Source organism: Arachis ipaensis, chromosome B7, assembly GCF_059453495.1.
Source record: "Arachis ipaensis isolate K30076 ecotype BB chromosome B7, ASM5945349v1, whole genome shotgun sequence".
Taxonomy (NCBI): Eukaryota; Viridiplantae; Streptophyta; class Magnoliopsida; order Fabales; family Fabaceae; genus Arachis; species Arachis ipaensis.
In genome coordinates this window covers 82,084,315-82,092,602 of record NC_142442.1, presented here as the reverse complement: position 1 = coordinate 82,092,602, position 8,288 = coordinate 82,084,315, and the positions used below count along the sequence as shown (strand labels likewise).

The 8,288-nt window shown below is 34.4% G+C and overlaps 2 pseudogenes; both read left to right on the top strand.

Moving 5' to 3' along the window:
• Positions 1-3,588, top strand: LOC148553159 (uncharacterized; annotated as a pseudogene).
• Positions 3,589-3,754: 166 nt separating this feature from the next.
• On the top strand, positions 3,755-7,599 carry LOC107648413 (uncharacterized; annotated as a pseudogene).
• The last annotated feature ends 689 nt before the right edge of the window (positions 7,600-8,288 follow it).

The following is an 8,288-nucleotide window of genomic DNA, read 5'->3' as shown; positions in this document are numbered from 1 at the left end:
ATGGATAGAACTTGGATTGAAAAACCTCGAACAACAAAGGAATACATGGATGGCATAATTGGATTCCTTGATTTTGCTTTTGCGAGAGCGACCATTTCGGATAGAATATGTTGTCCATGTCCACGATGTGTATTTGGAAAATGGCATAAAAGAGACACAGTTCAGGATCACCTGCTCTTAAAGCCATTTCCCAGAAACTATGTGATCTGGAATCGTCATGGTGAGATACAACCTGTTGAGCCAAGTAGTATAGAAGTGCAAGCGCCACCATCTCAAGAGAATCCGCTAAATACATTACTGCATGATGTATTCGGCCACCATGGGGATGAAGGTATAATGGGATTGAATGATGCAGTTATACCCGATGGAGATGAAGACATCGCAGATGGAAGATTACATGAGGGCTCCTTTGATGATGGTAGTGAGTTCAATGAATTTTTAAAAGACGGAAATGAAAAGTTGCACGAGGGCAGTAAATGCACAAAGTTGGAGTTTATAATCAAATTGTATCACATAAAGGTCTTGTGTAGAATAAGCGATAAGGCCATGACTATGATATTGACTTTGTTGAGAGATACTTTCGATGGAATACAGCTGCCTTCTAGTTTTTATAAGGCCAAGCAAGTAATTTGCAAACTCGGCCTAGAATATACTAAGATTGATGCTTGCCCAAATGACTGTATGTTATATCTAGATGACACTCCAGATAACATACAAGATACATGCAAGTATTGCGGTATATCTAGATGGATCCCTAAGAAAAAAAAAAGAAAAAGCAAGCTGCAAAAGTTTTGCGATACTTTCCACTGAAGCCAAGGTTGAAAAGGTTATATATGTGTAGCAAGACGGCTGAGCACATGCAATGGCATAATTCTGCACCTGCAAGAGATGGATTACTGAGACATCCAAGGGACGGTGAAGCATGGAAGAATTTTAATGCGATGCACACACTATTTGCCGAAGAGCCACGAAATGTTCGCCTAGGTCTTGCAACTGATGGTTTTAATCCCTTCGGAGCCTTGAGTTCTACTAATAGCGTTTGGCCTGTGTTCTTGATTCCATACAATCTTCCACCTTGGATGTGTATGAATCACACTTCTTTCATCTTATCAATGGTTATTCCAGGAAAGAAGTCCCCGGGAAATAAGATAGATGTGTACTTGCAGCCCCTTATAAATGAATTGAAAGATTTATGGATTGATGGTGTGGAGACATTTGACTCATCATCCGGAAACACATTTAGAATGCATGCAGCTCTTATGTGGACAATAAGTGATTTTCCTGGGTTAGGTATGCTATCTGGTTGGAACACACACACCGGTTTAGCTTGTCCCACTTGTAACTTTGATTCTTTTCCTTGTTATCTCCGTCATAGTTCTAAATGGTGCTTCATGGGTCATAGACGTTTTTTGGGAAGAAATCATAGATTTAGACTGAATCGTGTTCGTTTTGATGGAAGCACAGAGGAGCGTGGTCCACCTAAGAAGTTATTAGGTTCTGACATTCTTGAACAACAACAGGATGTTGAAACACGAGATCAGCAACGAGAAGAATCTCGTAGTGGTGGGAAAAGACCTCGACGAGAAGTTAAGCAGTGGAACAAGCGAAGCATTTTCTTTGATCTTCCGTACTGGAAAACCAATTTGTTGCGTCACAATCTGGACTTTATGCACATTGAGAAGAATGTGTGTGATAACATTTTGTACACTTTGCTTAATGACAAAGCAAAATCAAAGGACAATCTCAAGGCACAGAAAGATTTGAAAGAAATGGGCATAAGGCGTGATCTCTGGCCAAGTGACAATGGATCATATCATTTATCTTTATTTTCACTAACACGTGACACCAAGAAGCTATTTCTTTCGGCATTGAAGAATGTTGTGCTACCAGATGGATACTCAAGTAATATTTCGAGATATGTGGATGAAGGACAGAAAAAAATTTTTGGATTAAAAAGTCATGACTGTCATATTCTTTTGGAGGAATTGTTACCAATAGCAGTTCGTCATTTGCTGCCAGATCATGTTACCGCAGTATTGGCTGAGTTTGGCTCATTCTTTAAGATCCTTTGTGGGAAAAGCTTAAGTAACTCTGAACTTGACAAGCTCCAACAACGCATAGTGGTCGTCCTTTGCCAGTTGGAAATGTTATTCCCTCCATCATTCTTTACCGTCATGGTTCACTTGACGGTCCATCTAGTAGATGAAGCAAAGCTCGGAGGTCCAGTGCATTATCAATACATGTATCCAATTGAGAGGTAAAATATTTTGTATGATGAACTAAAGATCGTTAGAATTGCATCTCTAGTCATGTCATTTTTACTTGATTTTTTTATATTATTTTAGGGAGTTAGGCCATCTAAAATCCCATGTGCGGAATAGAGCACAAGCAGAAGCATCTATAGCCGAAGGATATTTAGCTGAGGAATGTCTCACTTTTTGTTCTCGCTATTTTGAAGATATAGAGACAAGGTTCAATAGAGCTAGACGTGTATGTGATGACCCGCTTGACAAGGGATGCTCAGAATCTTGTCTCTTTCCGCCGGTGGGTAAAGCAGGGAGTTCTGGTACAATTTTTACGTTGAATGAAAAGCAAAAGCTACAAGCCCATAGATATGTGTTACTAAATTGTCAAGCCGTCAAGGATTATGTGAAGTAAGTAAAGATAGAGGTTATTTGCAGTAATATATTCAGAATCTATATTCGTGAGTGACGTACTCTGAATCCAAATTAATTCCTAATGCAGTGAATTTAGAGAATACATAAGAAGAAGCTCAAAGGGAAGAAGACCGAACCCCACAGACATAGAGAAGAGAGTATTTAAGGAATTTGTTTCGTGGTTTGAAAAACAAGTTACTTAATTATTAGAGTTTATGAAATGGAAAAGGTGTTAAGATATAAACGTTTTAACTCTCATAACTTATCCCAATTTCAGATAATGAACCCAGATACCATAGAACAGTTGTCTACTGACATAAAATTTTTAGCACGAGGCCCCTTATCAAATGCAACGAGATATAGTGCTTATAAAATAAATGGTTGCACATTTCGAACTGTTGCTCGTGAAGAAGGTTTGAGGACACAGAATAGTGGAGTATATTTAACCTCTAGCACACCATGTGTTGCAAGTCGAGTTGACAAAAATTTAAGACAAGGTGATGTACCCTATTATGGCAAGTTGGAGGATATAATTGAGGTTAGCTATTATGGGCGATTCACTGTTGTTCTCTTCAAATGTAAATGGGCTGATTCCACTCGACATAGAGGATATAGAAGAGATCAATGGCATTTTCATTGTGTTAACTTTGAAAGACCAATTCATACCGGTGAACATGAAGAAGATGAGCCTTATATTCTAGCGTCACAAGCATCAATGGTATACTACGTAGATGATGTCGTTAACAAAGGATAGAGTATTGTTGTTCATTTAAAACCAAGAGATTTGTATGAAATGGGTGATGAAATTGAAGAGGCTGCAGATGAGGACGAGCCACATCAAGAGCAAGCTCTTGATCAATATTTTGGTAACAGTGATGAATACATTCAATTGGCAACAAACCACTTGATCGATGACGTAGTTGACTCATAATGAGAAATCTAAGGTTAAAGCTTATTTATATATTTGTTAATTTTAAGGTTATGGTTAATCCGTTGGCTTGTTCATAAATTTTATCTCTGGCCTAATTTTGTGTGAAATATAACATGCTTTTTGAGTTATTTTCTCTAACTATTTGTTGTTAAATTCATTTACAGCAATGCCGAAGTGTAAACGGTTTACTAATCCCCTGAGATCAGCTCCTCTACCTGAAAATGGTTTTGATCAGTCTAACGACGAGGTATTTCACAATTCACCTACGGATATCTCACCACCTAATCATGATTCACCACCTAATCATGATTCAGCAATACAAAGCAATCCGGATAGTAATATGGATCATTCACTGCCTAACCAAGGATCCCAAGAACATACTAGGCCCTTTGGTGGACGTCAATCTTCTAAATATTGGACCGTGGAGACAGTAGGTATGGTGCATAATAAACTTAATTTCTCATGCTGAGTTGCTAAATAAGTGCTTTCTATATAAATGCAAATTTTTATATTTTAATCTTTATATATAATATATTTTTTTTGTGCAATCTCTTGTATAAAAGTAGAAAAGTGATGCATTGATAGCTGAACATGTACCATGCCAATTTTTACAGGTCTAATGCTGATTATTTAGCTTTCTATGTGGCTATGGTTGAATAATATTAAAGTTTACTTATTTTGAGGCATATGATAAAGACTTCAATTGTACGGAAATGTTGCCCAAAATATTTTTAATAAAAATCTTAAAATATTTACCCAACTCCCGAGGCATAAAATGAAAATACGAAATAGTACTACTCCTATAATATTACTAGATGACAAAGTGATATGCATATGCATAGTTCTGGCTTTTGTGAAATCACATTATTTATCATCAAATCATCATGATCTTTTCCCTTTCAAATCCCCTTTTCTTTTTGTCCAAATTGTTATTTATTTATCTTCTCCTTGTAGTAATAATGAAAACTCGGTAGAAAAATAATGAGTGTTTGTCTGGTCAATATTGTAAATTGCTCTCTCTCTCTCTCTCTCTCTCTCTCTCTCTCAATTAGATGTCCATTTAATTAACTTTTTCGTTAGTTACTTTATAATTTAAATAATATAATGATCATATCCAATAATTAAGGTGGCTAAATTGCATTCTTAATTAAGTGATATCTCAATCCAATTAGGCCATTCGTAAGTAAGACTAACTTAATACAAGATTGTATTCCACTACTAAATCTTTTATGTTTTTCGGTCCACACTATATATATATATATATATATATATATATATATATATATATATATATATATATATATATATATATATATATATATATGTACTTACCATTTCGATACACCGAAGGAGAAGGAGCGCCATTTCGATATCAGGAAGTTATTCCCATTTTGCTCCTTTTCCCTCTATAATATAGCTTATCATCGCTGCCACCCACAGAGTCGTTTTGTTTCCTTTTGTGGAATGCGAATGTAGTATTGCTCTACCACCTAGTGGGATCAATCGGCAGTGGCTCAATTTGTTTCATTGATCTGCAATTTTGAATTTGGATTCTGAATGTTTGTTTCTCTTCTTTTCATGGTATTCTTCTTTCTGTGATTATATCTAGATGCACCGTGCTTTCTAACATTTTTGTCTCTTTTAAAACTGGTGGTGTACATAGATCAGATTCCTTGTTTTCTTATTTATCAAGTTTTGCCTTTATTCTTTATTAATTGAGATTTTGATTGAGGGTTTTCTAGATTCTGACGAGTTGCATTTGTCGTTGTCCATGGTTCCATTTTTTCCTTGATGTAAAGATGATTTTTTAAATAATTTATTTATGTATTTTTATTCAGTGATATATAGTTTTCAATTTGTTTATTTTTAGGATCTAATCCACAGCTGAACAGTGGTGCCCATATGATTTACACGAGTTGTTGATGAATTTGAAAATTTTCATTTTTTCTTAAGGTGTACTCATATGAACTGCGAAATATTCTTGATTCTTGGAGAGTTCGTTTTTATTTTTTTTAGGGGTACCTAACAAATGTTCTGTTGCAAACTTAGTCTTCTTTTACTCAAGTGATCTGTTTCTTTCTTGATCCTAGTGTCTAGGAGTGAAATTTTATTCTGTGATTTGTGTTGTCCTTTGTGTTACATGTGAATTCTTCATAATTGTTTAAAATTTAAAAGCTTTTAATTGTAAAATGTTTAAAAATTCTATTTTAAAAGTAAATATGTACTTACATATAATTAATTTTATATGCAAATACTTTGTGTTTAAATTTTTAATTTAGTTTAAAACTTTGGAAATAAAGGCACAGATGGAACTATTAAGACTAGAAGGCTAAAAGTTAAAGAAATGGATAACTTATCTAGAGATGAGCAAGTTGTTGTGAACTTTGAAGATCAACAAGCTATTGGAGAAGCCCAAGGTTTGCTTGCTGGATATCTAGGGACATTGGCAGTTGATTGTAAGTTATTTCCAATCAATTTCTCAAAGTGGTCAGGACCTTTAGGCATACCTCGATCTAGATTTGAAGAGTGTTTTAGTAACTTGCTGAAGGTATATATTTGAAATAATTAGTTTTACTAAATTCCTATTAAAATTTTCTATTGTTAATGATATCTTGTTATTTATGTATGATTCTTTTTTATAGCCAAAATTTCATTTCAAAATTTCTGAGGGCATTGCAAAGCGATATTGCAAATTGAGCCTTGCAAAAAAGTGGTCACAACATAGAATTAAGTTATGGAAAGAGTTCTATGATCCATGCATGAATAGACAAGCACTCATTGATAATGTCCCAGTCGGCATCGACAGAGATCAATGGGCATCCTTTGTTCAGTATCGGTTTCTACCTTCTACAATGGTAACATGCTAAAATTTTCAAAATATAATATTAATACGTAATCACTTTTCTAATCTTCATTTTTCTTTTTTTATAGGAGATGTGTAGGAGAAATAAGGAAGCCCGCAAGAAGCAAACAATTCCCCATACTGGTGGCTCGAAACCCATCTCAAGGAAAAGACATGAAATAGTATGAAGCATCAATCATTTTTTGTTTTTACTACGTTAAGATATGCTCTTTAACTTTTTTTTTTATATTCTTTTGTATAGTTTTTAGAAACTGGTCGAAAAATTAGCCGTGGAGAAATGTACATAGAAACTCATAAGAAGAGAGATGGGTCGTTTGTGACTGATGAAGCAAGGGATATAGCAGTAAGTTGTACTTTTTGGTCTATTTTAGTACAAAGTGTTACTTCAAAATCTGCCAAACCTTAATGTTATTTTGTTATATTTTTGTTGCTTAAATCTCAAATGCAGGAACAAATTGAAGTACTTATGACTCAAAATGAGAAAGATGAATCTGGACCATCTACAAATGATGCTATTGGCAAAGTGTTTGAGGAGGAGCATTCTGGTAGGGTGCGATGCATGGGAATGGGAGCAACACCTACTAATACTTTCAGAAATGGCAATCATCCTAGCTAGTTAGCTAATTCTTCAACTTCAATGTCATCTACTACCAATTACTCCCAAGCTGATTTTAAGCGTTTGGAGTCTAAATTTGATGGGACATTAGCTGCATTCAAGGCTTATTTTCTTGCTAAAGAAGGAAGAATTCCTGTTGAACTTACTAGTATATTTAACCATAGAACTCAGGTAAATTGCCATCTCTTGTCAAATCTATGTTGTACTAATATTTTTAAAAATTATGATAAATGATAACCGTTATATTATGCTAATGTTCTAGCATGGTATTAGTCTCGTATATTCTAACTTTTACATGCCTACTCTTACTAATTTGTTGTTCAAGTTTTTCACACAAGAAAAGGTTAATGCCTTTTTAACATTTTTTGTCTTTAAATTGTCGTTATAGTGTCATAGATGTGGAAATTTTTATGTTGACATTTCTATTTTTAATTTATTTTAGGCTAATGATGTTGAGAACGAACCTATTACACCGACAACAGGAAGAACATCATCAGGAGGAAGCAATGAAAATCGTGAAGACATTGTTTAGTATTACTTTAAAGATTGATTAGTTGTTTATTGTTGCACCTTTGTTAGGGTATTATGTTGCATTTTTTTATTAAACAAACTTATTCAAGTAGAGAACTCATTAGTGGTAGTTGTGAGTTTATATTATTTTAGCTTATTTAATTTTTAGGATTAGATATATAAAGACAGTGATGATTCAGATATTATACATTTTATTATAATATTAAAAAGTTATTATTTATTTTAATGGGTTATATTTTAGATTTATACTTTAAAGAATTTTATCTTATTAAATTTTGCATTCTAATAAATATTATATAAAATAAGAAAAAACTATATATATCATAGTGAAAATATTTTGGCATTACATTTCAAATTGTGGGAGTTTACAACTCCAACAAAAAAAATCTTGTTTTAAGTTTACCATATTTGCGGGGGTTTAAAACCCCCACAACATGAATAAAAAATGCTGCAACACAAAACTGTTGGAAGTCTTCGGAAACCGACGCGATTTAGTTGAAACCCCCGCAAACAGCGGGGGGCAAAAACCGCCGCAATTTGGATTTCAAAATTGCGTCGGTTCTGATAAAACCCCCGTAAAATATTGCAGCACACCTAACTGCGGGAGTTTATTAAACCGCTGTAATGCAATCTGCGGGGGTTAAAAACCGCCGCAAATTAGATAAAAAACCCCTGCAAATTAGCGTGTTT